Source organism: Capricornis sumatraensis, chromosome 10 (genome assembly GCF_032405125.1).
Source record: "Capricornis sumatraensis isolate serow.1 chromosome 10, serow.2, whole genome shotgun sequence".
NCBI classification, from domain to species: Eukaryota; Metazoa; Chordata; class Mammalia; order Artiodactyla; family Bovidae; genus Capricornis; species Capricornis sumatraensis.
This window is the reverse complement of record NC_091078.1, coordinates 101,564,606-101,582,817: the sequence shown is the minus strand read 5'-3', so window position 1 is coordinate 101,582,817 and position 18,212 is coordinate 101,564,606. Positions and strand designations below refer to the sequence as shown.

Sequence of the window (18,212 nt, the reverse complement as noted above, 5' to 3'; positions counted from 1 at the left end):
GGTGGAATGAAACACCAGAGTTCTCCCTTCCTTCCTTCCTTCCACCACCACTGACCAAGCACCTACTCTGCCAAGCCCTGGGGATATTATGGGGACCCCGCAGGCACGGTCTCTGTCTTATGGGTGAGACGGTCTTTAATCAAATAGCCCAAATAATCACATAACTGTGAAGAGCCACAGCTTCGACAAAGGGCAACACCACGTGATTGCAGGAGGATTTCTTGCGGCGGGGCCGGGGAGGGGACCTGAGTCCGTCTTGGGGTGAGCAAGGGCCTCCCTGGGGCAGTGACCCTTGAGCTGAGATCTGCAGGACGCTCACAGGAGAGCTTTCCCAGCTCGAGGACCAGGGCAGCGGCTGGAGTGGGCAGTGTGCGGCCCCTGGAGGCGCAGAGAAGGTGAGCTGGGGGCTCTGCTGAAGGAGGGTGGGGTGGGATGGGTTCTCCAGGCGCTGGAGGGCTGGGCAAGGCCAGGGAGAGCCCCCTGACTGCACAGCGAGCGCAGGAAGCCAGAGATGGCTTTCGGGTTCTTAGGAAGAGGGACTCCTGAGGACTGGGGGACGACGATGTGGTCTGGGGTGAGCAGAGGCAGGGTCCAGGCAGGGACTTCCTAGGTCGGGTGCTTCACCAGCCTGGGGCTTCCTCTTCCAGAGGCTGAGAGCAACAGGCTGGTGGGAGATTCAGAGTTCACTGTGGAGGCATTAAGTTAGAGGGGCCTCCCTGGTCACTGGGGGCAGACTCTGCCCTGTCTGAAACTCACAGAGGTGGGACAGCACCATGCTGACCGATGGCTCTGAAGAGGCCTTCTCATGGACAGCTGCCCAGGGTGGGCGGGGCCACAGCCCATCAGTTCACCTGCCAGGAGAGAAGCATTGGGGGCCCATGGGGCGTGCCCTGGTAATGCCCATCCCCCCAGCCTGCAGGAGCCCGTCTCTGGTTGGCTCCCAGTGTGTACGCATCAGTGTGGGGGGGAGCGGTGTGGGCCAAGCAGGGAAAACATGGGCACAGACGTGGGGAGACGTGTGTGTGTGTCTGTGTGGACGTTGGGGTCGTGTGTACATGTGGGGGATGAGTGTGCAAGCTAAGCTCCACACGGGTAACAAGCTGACATGAGGGGATGGACACAAGAGCCCACCCTGTGCACTTCTCGCTGGGACTCTGGTCTCTGGAGTGTCCACTGGGCCTGCGCTTGCTGCCCCTAGGACTGCTAGAGGATTTCCTCCTCAAACTGCCAGATTTTTATCAACCGACAGGAGCCCAATTTCTGCTTTGGAGGGTTCAGTCTGGTCCTGGGCACTTCAGCCTGTGACCTTGAGTGTCCAGCCTCTGGCCTTAGAAGTTAAGTTAGCATTAGTCCTTCAGTCGTGTCTGACTCTTTGCGGGCCCATGGACTGTCGCCCACCAGGCTCCTCTGTCCATGGGATTCTCCAGGCAAGAATACTGGAGCGGATTGCTATTTCCTTCTCCAGGGGATCTTCCCATTCCCAGGGATTGAACCCAGGTCCTCCGCATTGCAAGCAGATTTGTTACCATTCAGCCACCAGATTAAGCCTAAAGCCTTGGAAGGTCCAGCCCTTAACCACGGGCAGGGCAGCCCGTGAGCATTACTCAGCCTGGCCACAGTCCCCTGAGTTGAGGAACTTGGAACTGGTCCCTTGGGGACTTTTGGGTGACGCCATCTGTCATCTTACTTAAGTGCAGGCTCCACTGACCACAGCCAGGAGGCTCAGGATGAGCCAGCATCCTCACCAGTACTTTCCCGCATCCCTCCCCCACTCCAGGTCAGAGTCTGAGTCCCCAGAGCCCGGGAGCCCCCCCACCCACGTCCTGGTATGCATGTTACGTTTCACCACGACCCTGAAACTTCCCTCCTCCCCGTCTCCCTGGCTGAGCCTCCAGGCGTGCCTCTCAGAGTCGGCTCTGGCCTCTCCCCTTCCAGGCAGCCTTCTCTGATCTCCCAGGCTGGGTAAGTGCTCCCACTCTGCACCCCACGGCCCCCCACGGCCCCCCACGCGCCCACACCAAGCGACGATGTGTCTGTTGCTCTGGCTCCCTCCCCACTGGGGGGTGTCTCGGGAGCTGGATCGTGTCGGGGGCATACCTGGGTCCCCCACAGGGACTCAGAGCAGGCTCACGAGAGGGAATGAAGCAATGAGTGCATGGATGGGCAAGGAGATGAACTACAGTCCTCTCGCCACTTTCTTGGCCAGTACCCACTCCTCACAGCTCCAGGGCCCTGGTGTCCGGCTGATGCCCCCTTGCACTCTCACCCACCTGCCAGGGAAGGCCAACACCCATCCCCCTAGCATGGGGAGGGTTTGTGAGTCTAAAAATACAGATTTTCCTATGAGGACGTGACTTGGCTGGGTTGATCATGCTGGCATCAACTCATTCTCCCAGCTTAGGGCCACAGGCAGGGGCCAGACACCCTGGGGTCCCCAGGCGGTGTGGGGAAGCTTTGGGAACTGAGGGAGCAGGTTTACATCCTGCCTCGCCACTCCCCAGCTGCAGGACCTTGGACAGAGCCCTTCTCTCCCAGCCTCTGTTTCCCCTTCAGCAAAATGAGGGTGAGGCTACATCTCTCGGCTTCACTGGAGCCTCATCACCTTTTTTACAGCCCCGGGCACACAGCAGAAGACCTACTGGGCCCAAGGCGGAAAATAAAACAGCTACGGTTTACTGAGGCTGCCCAGGAGCTGCACGTGGATGATCACGTTCATTTGTCACAACAGTGGCCCGTGAGGGAGGGCCTTCTATTATACCCATTCTGCAGATGGGAAGCAAGGCAGAGTGGAGTTGAGTGACTTGTTCACAGTCACGGACTGAATGTGTCGCCCCGCCTGGACCCAGCCCAGGCCTCCACTGCGTCGCACGTGGCACTGAAGGCAGAACCTGGGAGGTGCCCAGACACCCCATCCTTTCCTCCCATTTGTCCAGAAGGCACCCCGTCCTCCCCTCCCATCAGTCTGAGACGACATCATCCGTCCAAGCCCCACCCCTTCCCGCCTCTCCTGGAATCCCTTCTCCATGAAGCAGCCTCGGGGAGACCGTCCAATTGCAAGCCTCTTCACGTGGTTTTTCTACAGCTTGAAACCCGGCAAAAGCTCTCGGGGGTAAAGCCTCACCTGTTTTCCTTCATCCATGACCCCTGAGGACTCCACAGTGGGCAGAGGCCCCCACGCCCTCCCTGCACAGGGCTCACAGCACCCCAGTGGCTGGGCTATTTGGTGAGTGTAAACACCCGGGGAAGGTCTCCATATGTTTGTTCACTGCCGCTGCCCCAGGGCTAGACCCCTAGCGGGCGCTCCTACACCCAGGCCAGCAAGGCATGGGTCCCTGGGCTGGTCTGGTGGCCAGCTGAACACAGACTTAGTGGTGGGTACCCAGGCCTGGCGAGGGGTGGGCTGCAGAGACTTTGAGTAGCTGCCGGGGAGGGAGCCCCCAGCACTGGCCCAGCATCCAGAGGAAGCTATTTCTAGCTCCAGGAAACAGGAAGTGAGTCATGGCCCGAGAAGGCCGACCGGACGCTCAGCACCTCGCGCGCGATTGATGAGCGCCTGGACGGAAGGGCCGGCCGTGCCTCGGGAAGCAGGAAGGAGGCCTGGAGGAAGGGGATAGGAGGGGAGACCCTCTCCCCAGCAGAACAGGCGGCCCTGTGGGGCCCCAGAGGAAGCCGGTGAGCTCCACACGGATGAAGCCACCAGCCCATTGTCCCTCCGCACCTGGGGTCGGTTGGCGGGGCAGGAGAGGCCACCTGCCCGAACCTTCCAACCCAACTGACACCCAGCCAGGGCCTGCCCCGGGGGGACCGATGCCCATCCCATCTGCTCCCCTGAGGAGCACGAGCAATCCCCCGCCCCGTTTCACAGAAGCCCAAAGACAGGCAGGGGCTTGCCAAGGCCATGGCCACAGAGAGGGCTGCGGGGGACTCGAACCCCGCCTGGTGCCACCAGGGAGAGCGCTCACAGAGGACAGGAGGCCGCCACCACTAACATCTGGGCAGGTGTCCGAGGCCCGCGGCTGGGCTCTAGACCCAGTTCAGTTTCTATCTGAAAATAGTAAAGCCAAACAAGTACCTCCACCACCACCCCGGGGCCCTGGCTTCCCTGTCTTCACTCAAGAGGCTTGGCTGGTCAGGCCAGAGTCAAAGTCTGGGGTCTGAGGCTGGGACGGTCCCCCCTGAGCTGAGGCTCCCCAGGCAAGCGACCAAGGAAACCCCCTTCCTCCTGGCATCACAGCCTGGGGCCCCAATATGGTTTTGGTCGGGTAGGGGGGCACCACCATGTGACCCTCCATCCGGGACAAGGGGTGGTGCCAGTGGGCTGCCGTCAATCCTGTAAGAGGTGGGGGGGGTGTCGCAGGAGAACTTTCATTTCCTCAACTGAACCCATGCCATCCCGTCCCTGCCCCTCCGTTCTCACTTCCCCCTCCATGCCACGGCAGGGGTGGGCATCCCCTGCCCCTACAGGAATCGAGGGCTTTGACGTGCCATGCAGCTAACAATGGGCACCCTGAGAGCCCGCCACTGAGGGTGTTCGCCGCGGGTTACAGGGTCGGGGAGAGGCAGAATCAGGCAGGGTGAACCCTTGATGCTTTGCTGGCTGCCTGCATGCATGCCAAGTCGCTTCAGTCGTGTCCAACTCTTTGCAACCCGATGGACTGGAGGCCGCCAGGCTCCTATGTCCATGGAATTGTCCAGGCAAGAATACTAGAGTGCCATGCTCTTCTCCAGGGGGATCTTCCTGACCCAGGGATCGAACCCGGGTCTTTTACATTTCCTGCACTGGCAGGCAAGAACTTCACTCCTAGCACCCCATGTACCGGAGTGCTTTGCTGGGTGGGAGGGGAGAATTTGAAGTTTTTCTTTCGAGTCTCAATTTTCTAAGTTTCATCAGAGAAACCTGTGTATTATTTGTGTTAAAGGCAACAGAAGACAAAAGCCACGGGTTGGGAGGATGTGGGTAATGGTGGGTATTTGTTGAGAATCAGAGGCCAGAAGCGCACCTGCTGCGCACCCTTCGCACCTGCTTACGAAGGGAAGGAGGGTGGGGCCCGGAGCCTGGGGACCGGGCACTCCGAGGGGAGACTACCTCGGCCCAGCCCAGGCCCTGTCGCTGCCCCACAGCCCCAAGGGAGAGACTCAACTCCACCGTGGCGGGGTACCAGACGCTCAGAACAGCTGGCCACCTGTCGGGGGTCACCCACCCAGAAGGTGGGCGGCGCTGCCCACCCCAGACCCTCCTCTCAGACACAACTTCCCGGCTGGACTCACCTGGCTGGTCCGCAGGTCCCCTCTGAAAGGTAGCACTGGTGGAACCCCAGCTCTGAAGCTCCCCAACAAGTCACCACCCTGCTCTGTGCCTCAGTTTCTCCCGGGTACCTGGGACGGAGCCAGCTAACGCTGGGCACACACGCCTGGGCATGTACGCGTGGGCACGTACGCGTGGGTCCACACGCACTGCCTCTACTATTTGACGGACATGAAGGAACCCAGTGCCACGCGCATGCGTAAGGCCGGGCAGGACCGTAGCATCCTCCGTGGGGGCCCAGTATCTGCGCGTGACGGTTAGAGGTTGCCCCCCATTTTACTATCCAGCCCTGTCCCTCTGTCTTTACTGAACCTCAAGCCTCCGGACCTCAAGGCTTGATGGGAGGCAAGGGCCTTGCTCCTCTAAGAGGAGGGACGGAGAGGTTGAGTGACGAGCCTCAGAAAAGGCCCGTAAATGCTACAATCAGCGTTATTTACCGGAGGTTTGCGTTTGCAGGACCCTCGGCCCCTGGCGGAGGATGCCAGGAGAAGGAGAGGTGGGCGTGCGGAGGAACCGGTCGCATTACTTTGAGCACGGGTAGCTGAGTGGATCCCTGTGAGTTACAGGTCTCGGGCTCCGCTTTCCCCTCCATGCTCCGGACCCTCCCAGCCAAGAGACCAGACCACCTGAGCACCAAGCCCAGCTGCCCGCCTTGGTAAGCTGGTTAAAGCACCTGCAGGGTGCCTCCTGGGCCGGGCGCTGGGGCCTGTTCAAGTTGGTTTCGCCGGGTAGGGCTGTCATCCCCATTTTACAGAGGAGGAAGTTAAGACTCAAGGGGAACTCACTACGGAGACTGCCAACCAGGGTTGTCAGAGTTCAGCCCTTGTGCACTCCCCAAACGTACCCACTTCTGTGCCTGTACCCACCCCCACCCCGGGACCCCGCCCGACTCGCCCTTTGCCTTCTCCATCGCAGATCAAGGTCCCTGAGTGGACAGTGAGGACCACAGTGTAGGGACCGGGTCCCCCTTCCCATGCTCTACGCGGCTGGTGTCCCCTGAGTGCTGAGTAGAGGAGAGAGCTGTAAACCAACAGGCCCAGCCCGCAGTGGAAGATGAAGTGCTGATGAATGAGAGCAGGAAGGTGCTGACTCCCGTTGTTTGTTTAGCCTGGGTGGGGGAGGTCAGGGAGGGCTTCCTGGAGGAGGCACCAGGCTACCAACAGGGGCAGGGGCTGAGGTGAGGGGGCACAGCCGATGCAAAGACCCAGGGGCGAGAAGGAGCCCTGCATTCCTCCTCGCCCCGCCACCCAGCTCTCCCCTTCCTGACCGCCCCCGACCCCGCGCCCACGCCCATCCTCTCCTGCCAGCGGCTCCTCCAAAGACCGGAAGTTGAGGTGGGAATCCAACCCCGCAGATGAGGAAAAACTGCTCCAAAGGAAAAAAAAAAAAAGAAAAAGAAAAAAAAAAAAACCCACCAAAACCCTTACACACATTAATTCCATTGTTTCCACTCCCAGATCCTGCCTGAAAAACAAAAATAAAATCAAAATCAAACCCCAGCTGGGAGGCTTTCTCTGGCAAAGCCTTCAAGTAGGGGGTTGAGTGGAGGAGGCGCCACCCCCATCCCCTGCAGAGACCCCGCGCCCCTTGGACCTGTGCCTCCGCCAGCCCCTCAGTGGGGTGAGCACCGTGGAGGCCGGTTGCCTTCCTTGGCCAGTTCACTCAGACCCCTTCACACCCATAAAACTGAGGGGCTGGGAACACAGCGGAGCTGGGATTGGAATCTGGATCTTTGTGACCCTCAGAACGCACTAGCTTGCTCCCAGTCCACGGGGCATTGGGAGCAGGTACGGAGGAGTAAGTATTGGCAGGGGTTGCCTCCTGCACTTCCGGCTGGCTCTGCTCATACGTCCAGCGACGGGGAGCTCGCTCCTCACAATCAGCCATCTTCGCCTATTTGCATTGTCAAGAGTTGTCCGTCCACTCCTGCCACACCCGGACCTAGCTCCTAAACTCTGATAGTGACACACGGGAGGCTCTGTCGGGACCAGGACTGGAGCGGCAGCCTGGTGGGACACTTTTCGGAAATGGGAACAAGAAGTGGGAGGCCACAGGAGGAGGGTTAAGTCTGGCCCCTCCTGGCACTGTGGTCCCTCGGGCGAGTCCCCTGGAGCCTCCTGCCATCCCAGGCCTCTCACGGCCCAGTGGGCAGTGTCCCTGTCTCGTGCCAGGCCCAGAGGGTGCATCTTGTCTCCCTAGGGGCCTCTGAGGTGGGCGTGATTAGGCCCATTTTATGGATGGGGTCAATGAAGCACAGGACGCGCCCAAGGCCGGCCACACCGGACCCCATGTGGGGGCCCCGGCGCCCCGCTTCCCACTTCCCTCCGGGGCTGACCTCAGCAGCCCCTGGCCGGGCTTTTCCCAGAGCTGAGGCCGGAAGCACAGGTCCCGAGTGTTTGTTCAGGCCGGGCCGGGGCTCCGGGCAGGCGAGGAGGAAACGGCCGCAAGATGTTTGTCCAAGTGGGGGGGTCAGGATCCACAGCCAGGAGCTGGGAAGGAAGTGCCAGAGGAGGAGAAGTCAGCTGGAGTCAGCAGGCCCGGGGCCTCGCCTGCCTCTCCTCTCCTCGGGCCAGGGCTGCACACAGTAGGCACCTGCTGGATAAGGAAGCCAGGGCCCCACCCCACCCTCCTCTGCTGCGCCCTCCCAGCTGCGTCCTTTGGGAAAGCCTCCTGGCCCCGCACCCTGGAACAAAGAGTCTGGCTGCTGCTCCCCACCCACCATGCCACCCAGGTCCGGCCACCAGCTTCCAGCCTGGACTGGGCAGTCCAGCCTCACTGGTCTCAGCCCCCCATCCTCCTCCCCCCACCTAGTCTATTCCCCGCCCGCCTTGGCGCCAGAGGGATCCTTATTAATATGCAAATCAGATCTCGTCTCTTCTCGCACAACACTCAGCCAGGCCCCCACCTCCCCGAGAGCAAAAGCCATCTGTCAGGGGCTGAATTGTGTCCCCAGATTCACATCCTCAAGTCCCACCCCCCAGCACCTCGGAATGTGACTGGATTTGGAGACAGGGCCTTTCAAGGGGTGGTTAAGTTGAGGTCATATGGGAGGGCCCCAGGCCAACGGGACCAGTGTCCTTATAAGAAGAGATTGGGGCACAGACAAGTCTCCGCACAGAGTGATAAGGGGGCCATCTGCAGGCCAAGGAGAGAGACGTCAGGGGAAGGCAAACCCGCTGATGCCTTGACCTTGGACTTCTGGCCTCCAGTGAGCCCGGTGGGGCTCTTTGTGACCCCATGGGCTGTAGCCCGCCAGGCTCCTCTGCCTGTGGGCTTTCCCGGGAAGGATACTGGTGTGGGTAAGCCATTCCCTTCTCCACGGGATCCTCCTGACCCAGGGGTCCAGTTGCAGGCAGATGGTTTTCTGTGTGAGACATCAGGGAAGCACTCCAGCCTCCAGAACTGCAGGAAAAGAAATTTCTGTTGCCATGCGGTGGTACTCTGTCTCTGCCCCCGAAGCCAGCCAAGGTGCCCTCTTCCCCTGGCGCCCTGGCTGGTCCTGACCCCTCCCGCTGCCCCCGCGCGCTCTCTTCAGTCCACCTGGCATGCTCTCAGCCCCCGGCCTTGGCCCTTGCTGTTCCCTCTGCCTCTTACGCCCTTGCCCTGGGGCTGCTGCCTTCTCATCACTCGAATGTCTGCTCCCACGGCCCCCTCCACAGGGGCGCTCCCGGCTCATCGGAGCTGCCAACCACCTCTCCTGACGGACTGACACCTCCACCAGGGCAGCGGCTGGCGCTCCGTGCCAGAGTGGCCCGCACACAGCACATGTGCAACGAAGACCTGCTGAACACTGGGAGGCAGGCCCCTCCTAGCCCCACCTCCCCATCTTCCAAAACTCAGAGCACAAGGGAGGCAGGGCCAGGCCTCCAGGTGCTGCCCAGGTTCAGGAGGTGTCTCCGCAGCATGGCCTGAGCAGGGCCTGCCTGCCTGCCTGCCGGATGAATGAGATTGCTGCCTGCCTTCCACCTCCTGGGCTTCTAGACAGCACCTGTATTCATTCCCCTCTTTCCTTCTTTGTTTTTCAATGACTCTTCCGGAGGCTCTGCTGTGGGTCAAACGCGGTCCCCCTCTCAAATTCATCTGTTAAGTCCTAATCCACAATGTGATTGCATTAGGAGGGTGGGATCTTTCGCAGCGTGAGTAGTCGTGAAGGTGGAGCCCTCATGAATAAGGATAGTTGTCGTTTTTCAGTCGCTCAGACTCTTTGGGGCCCCATGGACTGTAGTCCCCCCAGCCTCCTCTGTCCATGGGATTTCCCAGGCAAGAATACTGGGCTAGGTGGCCATTTCCTTCTCCAGGGTATAACCCTGTAAACATTCACATGTTTGACATCTGTCCGTTTCCCTCTAGCTAAATTACATCTCGATAATAAAAAAACAAAGGAAAACCTTTTTTTTTTTAAAGCCACCACTCCCTTTGTCGGCCACTTGCGGGACGGGGCAGGGGGGTGCTCATCTCCTAGGGCGCCGCAGTCGTGCGGGCCGCGGAAGGCTCCACGCGCGGGTGCTGCCTAGTCCCTCCCGGGCCCGGGACGCGTGGCCCCGAGAGCCGCGCCGGCCTCCCCGGTGCCCGCTCCCGCCCGCCGGGGCTGGGAAAGGCCGGAAGCGGCGCCGGGTGGGCGAGGGCCATTGTCCGCACGTCCGCTCCGGTCCCGCCCCGCATTGTCCTGGGGGTGGGACCCTCCGAGGGCCCGGGGCTGGGGGTCCCCCGGGTCGCGCAGTGGCGCCTCCCCTTGCCCGTGCCCTCCCCTCCTCGTTTGCAGGAGGGAGGCCAGCGCCGGGACCGAGCCCTGCGCGCCCCGCCGCGCCGTCCCCAGAGGTCACTCGGCCACCCGCTCCCCCTTCCCCTTGGGGCTTTGAGCCCCTCCGAAATCACAGACGCCGCTGGCGGGTGGGTGGGTGGGGTGGCAGGAGATATTCCCTCGCCGAGGGTCACGTGGCTGCAAAGCTGGGGAATCGGGGAGACGGGGCAAACCTCGCTGTCCTTGCCAGCGCCCCCGCTTTGAACGAGGGAAACAAGAGAGGGTCTCGTCTGCAGGGGGCTCCCATTCCAGTGTGGGGCGGGGGCAGAGGGGGCGCAGAGCATCGTTTAGACAAGTAAGTGACTGCACGGTTGCACAAGCTGGGAGACCGGCGAGGGAAGGCTCAGCGAGAGGGGTGGTCACCGGAGGCTCTGGGCAGGTGACGTCCTGGCAGAAAGCACGGGAGGAAGAGGCAGCCCGGGGGGAAGGGGTGGGGCGCAGTCGGGGCAGAGGAGCCGTGTGGACCGAGACCCCGGTCCGAGGCCGGCTGGCGGAGGCGCCTGGTGGGAGGGAGTGAAGTCAGAGAGCCGACTCGTGGGAGCCCAGACTTTAGGGGCTGCATCTGAGTCAAACTCGATGAAGAGACGGGCCGGCAGTTTGCTGAGAATAGAGAAGTCAGGAAGGCTTCGTTTCCCGCTACGCTCGACGACGACGTGCCCTCTCCCGGCCTGGCTTTCCCTGGTTGCAGAAAGCATCTGGGTTGGAAGACGCTCTGAAACTGACTCCTCTCCAACCAACATTACCGTGACCTCACCTTGGTTGCACAAGAAAGGCGCCTGCAATGGTTCACAGATGGCGGATGGACCTAGGAATGGAAAATCAAACCTGCCCAGCCAGGGATGGATGCCCTGGGCGGGAATCTCTGATCCGCCGGGAGCCGCTGCCAGAGGCCGGGAGTTTAAACGTCTCCGCCAGGGAGGGTGCGATCCCCTCAGTAGCCGCTAGGCGGCGACAGAGACCGGGCTTGAAGCGCCAGAGTCTTCTGAATCGTTTTTGAAGTTACAGAAAAATTCTGACTAGTACAGAGGACTCTAGGACTTTCTTAACTAAGATTCATCAAGTGTTAGCATTCGGACCCCCCTCTATGTATATTCAAGTTCCACCCCAAGCATGGGGAGAGTAAATTGCAGACGTGCTGCCCCTTGAACCCTAAATCCTTCAGTGTGTTTTTCCCAAGAACAAGGACATCCTATTACACAACCGCAGTAGGGCTTTCAAGATCAGGCGATGTAATGGTGATGCAAGACTATTATGTACTCTGCAAAATATTATTCAAATATTGCCAGTTGTCCCAACGAGGCCTTTTATAGCATTCCGGTACCCCATCTGCATTCCAAATCCCGGATCACATTTAGTTGTTCGTTTTTATGTTAAATGAAATGTATTCACTAAGCCTTCTCAGGCTGAAGTATTTGAAAAAGATGCATGTTCCAGCCTCACCCTCCTTAACCACACGCCCCCGGGGCAGGTCCCACTCAGGTCTTCTCTACTGAAAGGTAGCAGATTCTGGGCAGGGTGTGTGGGAGAGGCGGAGCGGGCCAGAGAATGCACTTACAGCCTGAGATGGAGTCTTTCTTTTTCATTCTTCCTGGCCTGAACCCATTTGTCCAGGTCCTTGGCCAAGGGCTGCTCCCCAGCCATTCACCAAGGGTTTCAAATGACTCCTTGAGGAAACAGCTTCTTGCTTTGGAAAACAATGGCAAATGCCCCCAGCTGGCAAGGCCAGGGGAAGTCCTGTACTGGGTCTGGAGAGGGAGAAGGGCTCTAAGGGCTGCCAGTACTAGGAGATAAATCCTCTGGCCAGTCCAGTGGCTTCCATTTCTTGCTTGCAGCCAAATGGCAGGAGAACCCAATCCTTTTGTCAACTAACAGAGAGTCATCATAATGTCTTTAACTTTTATTAAGAAAAATGGAATCATGCACACATAATAATGCCAATCACCAGGTGGCAACAAAAAATAACTCTTTCTGATGGATTACTATTGACTTCTGGTGTAAAATGCAAACGGAGGTAACATGGTTAACGTTCCTCCAGGACTCCTTCCTTTTCTGTTCCTTATTTATGTGACAAGATTTCTGAGTGCTTATAGCCGTAAAAATAAGAATGAAGAAGAGATGGAGCTGTAGATACTTCTCCACTGGTACACAAGTCGGGGGAAATCCAGTTAAACCATTACAAATGTCATGTGAAATAATACTTTGTGTCATCAGTATCTATCAAAACTTATATTTACAGTTTTGATCAGTCACGTACTAGTATTTGTAATCATACCTTTGCAGAATAACAGTTTGCACTTAGTAACTTAGGAGCACAGAAAATTTTTAAAAATTTAAAACCGGTTTACATCCATAGTTGTTGTCACAGAGAAGATGGTATGATCAGTAAGCGACTTTCAGGCATGAGGATATACTGGGGGTCCAGTGGTTAAGACGTTGCACTCCCAATGCAAGGGGCCCGGGTTCAATCCCTGGTCAGGGAACCAGATCCCACACGCCACAGCTAAGGCCCAGCAAAGTTGAATAAATATATATATTTTTAAAGTGTATGTTGTTGTTTAGTCACTAAGTGGTGTCTGACTCTGCGACCCCATGGACCGCAGCTCACCAGGCTCTGTCCATGGGATTCTCCAGGCAAGAGTTCTGGAGTGGGGTGCCATTTCCTTCTCCAGGGGATCTTCCTGACCCAGGGACCCAGGGATGAAACCTGTGTCTCCTGCACTGGCGGTGGATTCTTTACCGCTGAGCCACCAGGGAAACCCACAAGAATAAATTACATTGGGCTAAAACTTAGTGAGAGGAGTGGAACTGAAGACAAGTTTCAGAGAAACTGACACGAATCCTCATTAATACAGAGGAGCTGGTTTGCGTGCTGTCTACATGAGTGTACACGGGGCCACTATGCTCTTCAGCTTCACGGGATGTGTACCGTGGAGTGATCAAACAGTTCAAGCTTACAGTGTCAATATTTAACATGCCCCGAAAAGTAAACCCTGTGCCCCCACTTTGGCTTTGACATCGTCGATGTCAATTTTTGAACGTGTAAGAGGGTGCGGTGTTTCTGAATTCTTTCCCAGGGGCTGCCAGCTAAGCAGTTTGCAGTTCTCCGATGGGTGGGTCCAGGCAGCTGGCTCTGAAGTGTCAGGCCGGGCTCCCTGCAGACGCAGGCTCCTCTGGGTACTTGTCCCATGTCCGGGAGATGTCTACCTCAACTGCTAACTGCTTCACACCTGAGAACAGTGAGAGCCCGAGGTCTCGGAGCAGAGGAACCGGCCCCTCCCAGGTCCGCTCACAGCCCCAGCGAGGCTGACAGTTATGTAACTGCTCAACCACTGCTCATGGTGGGATCCCAGAGCCCTGCTCAGCTGCCGCCGGGCCCCAGACACGGAGAAGGGACTGAAGACGGCTTCCTGGTCTGTCTGGGGGCTGTGGAGAGAAGGGCTGGTCAAAGAAGACTTCTGAGAAGCAGGGCTCTCTGAAGGAAGAAAACGCCTGAGCAGACGGATGGAGGAGGGGGCCGGAAGAACAGCGCTTGAGAAGGGGTGGAGGCGACAGCGAGCGCTTTGTCAGGCAAGGCAACGGGCGTCCAGGACACCAGCAGGGCTGCTGGACTTCCGCTGAGTATCTACTGCCTCTTGGCTGCTGATCTGGGTACCTGACGAGGTAACTCACGACACCCTCCTGGGCTTCCCTGGTGGCTCAGACAGTAAAAAAAAAAAAATCTGCCTTCCATGCAGGGGACACGAGTTTGATCCCTGGGCCAGGAAGAGCCCCTGGAGAAGGGAATGGCACCCCACTCCAGTGTTCTTGCCTGGAGAATCCCACGGCCAGAGGAGCCTGGCGGGCTGCAGCCCACGGGGTCGCAGAGAATTAGACACGACAGAGCGCACACGCAGTCCCTCGGGCAAGACCCTGACCTCTCTGACCTCATCAGCAGAATACTGTTCACTGGACACTGCGCCATGTGATACGGCCATTTTTATAGCTCAAAAAACACAGCTGGGTGTTGGAACTTCCACACAGTTCCTTCTTAGATTGGGCCCCCAAAGGGTGTCTAGTTAAGAGGAGCATAGGTACGTCCTACACAAGTGAACCCCGGCGGGGACCGTGTGGCCGGCTGCAGAGCTGGGCCGGGGCCCGAGGTGCCGGGCTGTGCCCAGCCTCACCTCTCTTTGCCTGTGTGGACTCTCCCCCAGCCGACAGCTCTCACAGACGTCACACTCACCTGCTTCCACAACCCAAGAACTGGAACTGCCCCTCCCGGTCCCTCGCTCGATTCTGACGATGCGGCCACTCCCGCGCAGACAGCATGGCTGAAGCGTGGGGCGCTGTGGTCCCAGGAGGGAGGGGACTGGCGGACAGTCTCTCACGAGTCCACCGTCACGTGCATCTCCTGGCTGCGGGCAACAAAGCCCAACTCAAACTAGCTTCAGCAAGAAAGGGAATTTACTGGTCCACGAGAGCCTCCCCAGTGGCACTAGTGGAAAAGAACCCGCCTGCCAAGGCAGGAGACATAAGAGACACGGGTTCCATCCCTGGGTTGGGAAGATCCCCTGGAGGAGGGCATGGCCACCCACTCCAGTATTCTTGCCTGGATAATCCCATGGCCAGAGGAGCCTGGCAGGTGACAGTCCACAGGGTCGCAGACAGCTGGACACGACTGAAGCGTGTGAGCACACAGGCACTGGCTCCTGAACCGGGAGCTTCTAGAACGGAAACTGGCTTCAACCTCGGCTGCATCAGGAGTCAAACTGGTTTGACGGGAACCTGCTTTGTCCTTGTCTCGGCCTTGCCTCCCTCCCTCTTGACCTTGGGCTGTGTTCCTGGCAGCCCTGGACACACAGGGTCCCTGTCGAATACAAACAGAAGAGTTCCTCTTTCCCAACTCAGCCAGCAAGAGCCTCCGGACCGACGCGGATTGCCCTGCCTGGAATTACTCGTCTGTCTCCTGAGCCAGGATCATGGGATTACTGCACCTGAATGGCGTTGAGAAGGGACAGAGGAGGGTGTTTCCTAACCCAGGGCTTGGTTACCGGAGGAAGCCACATGGCGTGGCAAAAACCACGCGTAAACCAAAGACGTCATTCGCTGAGGGGGCTGCTGTAACGGAGGGGCTGGCAAAGCCGGCGTCCCCCGAGTGTGCGTGGGGGAGTCAGGGCAGGCTCCACAGGGGACAGGCTGCTCACGTCCCCAGGTCACACATAGAATTGCCGCGTGAGCCGGCAAGGTCGCTCGTAGGCGGACACCCCGAGAGAACTGAAAACAGGGACTCCAACCAGTGCGTGCGGGCCCGCGCCCAAGGCCGCAGGGTGTCTGTATAACATACAGCACCCAGACGGTGGAACCGGTCCCACCGGCCATCAGGCGGCGAAGCGCGCGGGCCTCCGCGACAGGCTCTGCTTCTGCCGCGGGCAGGAGTGCCGATCCAGGCCACAGCGCGGGGGAGCGCTGGAAGCGCGCCGAGGAAAGCAGCCAGCCGGAGAGGCCCCGTTTGGGGCGACTGCACTTGCAGAGAACATCCGGGGACCCAGCCCAGGGCGGTGGTCGCGGCGTGCGGAGGCGGGGGCGCGGGGGCACTCCCGCGCGTCCGCTCGGCGTTTCCCGCCGGGGCGAGGACACGGCTGTCACGCGAGGCGGAGGCGGCGACGTGCAGCGCTCTGGCCCCAGCCCCGCCGAACGCCACCGAGCCGGTCTCTGTAACCCGGTTCCTTTCAGTGGCAGGAGCCGCGTGGGGCCGCGAAGGCGGCAGGAAGCCCGAGACGCAGCTGAAGCAGCATCGAGGAGGTGGAGGAGGAAGACAAGGCGTTCAGGCGCAAGCAGGAGGAAGAGGGGAAGGAGCTGAAAGCGAAGGCCTCGGGGAAAGGCCCCCGGCCCCCGGTGGAGTCGAGGAATCCGCCCAAAAGGGAAGCTGGTCCTTGTGCCTGAGGCGACGATGGCCCTTAGTTCCATTCCTGTGCAAATGCCTGGATTCGCTGTGCCATTCGTCGGTGGCACAGTATCTGCTGCCACCGACGTCTAGAAGGAAGTGTTGTCATGGAACCTATTCTACATGTAAGAATAAACTCTCGTGGGAAAAAAAATCCCACACTGGTTCATCTTGTCTTTAGTTTTTCTCAGCCATTTCTACCTCAGCCATGAGAGGCACATAAACCCAGTCCAGAATCCTGCCAAAGTGTGTTCTTAAGTCTGTGTTCTATCCTGATCTCTGCACCACCTGAAATTCAACCAACTCATTTGAAATGAGGGGTGGGGGGGGAAAAAAGGTTCATTTTATGTCATGTGAATTTCACCATAGTTTAAAAAAAAAATTTTTTTGAGCAGAAAAAAACCCCAAAAGGACAAATAATGTATGCTACCTGGTTATTTCCTCCCAAAGGATCCAGTTTGAAGAGAGACGGGAGGGGAAGGCAGGTGTGTGGATGAGGAGGACTGACCACAAGTTGGTGACTGATGACTGAGGTTTAGGACACTATTTACTGACGGTCCCTGTTTGAAAAATTCCTAAATAAAGAGTTAAATACAAGAGTAGGAGCTGTCAGGCAGACAAACAGGGCTGGGGGAGGTTACTGCAAGAAGGAGAAGACGAGCAAAGAGGACAAGGCGTGAAGGGAGCGTTGGGGAACACTGCTTGTGGGAAGCCAGGCTTTCTTCTCTCTCTCTCCTTCCTCTCTCTTTTAAATAAAATCTTGGTGCTAAGCACCAAGAGTCTCAAAGCTGCTTGATCAGCAGTCACAAAGCCCAAACACCTATCGTACTTATTGATGGGGACCCAATAAGTCCTGGTCATTGAGGACCCAGTTAAACTTGTGAAAGTCGCTCACTCGTGTCTGACACTCTCTGCGACCCCGTGGACTACAGCCCGCCAGGCTCCTCTGTCCCTAGGATTTCCCAGGCAAGAATACTGGAGTGGGTTGCCATTCCCTTCTCCACGGGGATCTTCCTGACCCAGGGGTTGAACTTGCATCTCCTCCATCGGCAGGCAGATTTCTTTATCACTGAGCCACCTAGGAAGCCCATGAAAAACAGTGGAAACAACCCGAATACCCACCAGCCAATGGATGGATAGAAACGTGTGTCCACACAATGCGATATTATTCAGCAGCAAAAAGGAATGAGGCGCTGAAACGTGGCCACACAGAGGATCCTTGACAACGTCCTGCGTGAAAGAAGCCAGTCGCCAGGGACCATGTGCTGTGTGATTCCATTTATGTAAAATGTCCAGAAGAGGCAAGCCTATAGACAGGAAGTAGATTAGTGTTCTTCGGGTTGGGAGAGTGGCGGGGTGGCAGTTTATGGGTGGAAGGTTTTCTAGGTGATGGAAATGGTCTGGGATTAGTGATGCTGGACGCATCAGCAGACCACTGAGCAGAACGCTTTAAACGAGTAAACCGCATGTTCCCTCAATAAAGCTTCTATTTTCCAAAAAGATTAAGTACAGTAGTCTGGGCTACTTTAGGGCAGGGGAAAATAGCATAACACTCCAATTACCCAACTCAGCTTCTCTGGGCTGGCAAGCTGGCCATGATAATTAAATGAATTTCAGCAGGAAGTGTTTATGTTCTGGAAGATACCCACTGAAAATGTAACAGGGGAAAAAAAAATGCTTCTGGTGCATGAAGCAGTGAGATTCAGGGTCTCTGAGGCCAAATTCTGCCTTTGCCATTTATGAGTGAAATGACCGGCCCAGAGAATAAAACCTAAACACCTATCTGAGTTTGCTTTCATGTGCAACATGGCGATTACACACCATCTCCTCTTCAGAGCAACTGTTAAGAATTAGAAATAGAACAAGTGCCACGGTGCCTGGCACAGACTAGGGATTCTATATGTAGCAATTAAAAAACTCCACCTTTTTTTTTAACTTGGGAGAAGTTTACATTTATCTTTACTTTCTCACATCGCCAATCAAGGATTATGAGAGGCTTCTGTATCTCTACCAGGAAACACAGCGCCACCGAGTGACTCCTGAGCCTAATGGAGAACTCAGTCTTCAGTCACAGCGTTAAGAGCGCCTGGATTCGGTCCCACTGGCCCTCTTTGAAATGACCTAAAATTCCACTTTTCAAAGAGCACTCACCTTGTGCCAGGCGCCAAACCAGGCACTGAGGA

At 57.7% G+C, this 18,212-nt stretch overlaps 1 long non-coding RNA gene across 2 annotated transcripts; it reads left to right on the top strand.

The window, feature by feature from the left end:
- Positions 1 to 3,046: 3,046 nt before the first annotated feature.
- Positions 3,047 to 9,358, top strand: LOC138087643 (uncharacterized). Of its 2 annotated transcripts, none has more exons than XR_011145484.1 (3): positions 3,047 to 3,223; positions 5,762 to 5,960; positions 8,965 to 9,358. It is a non-coding gene; the product is annotated as an uncharacterized lncRNA (long non-coding RNA). The 2 variants fall into 2 exon arrangements; XR_011145483.1 differs by lacking the exon at positions 8,965 to 9,358 and adding an exon at positions 6,221 to 6,408.
- The last annotated feature ends 8,854 nt before the right edge of the window (positions 9,359 to 18,212 follow it).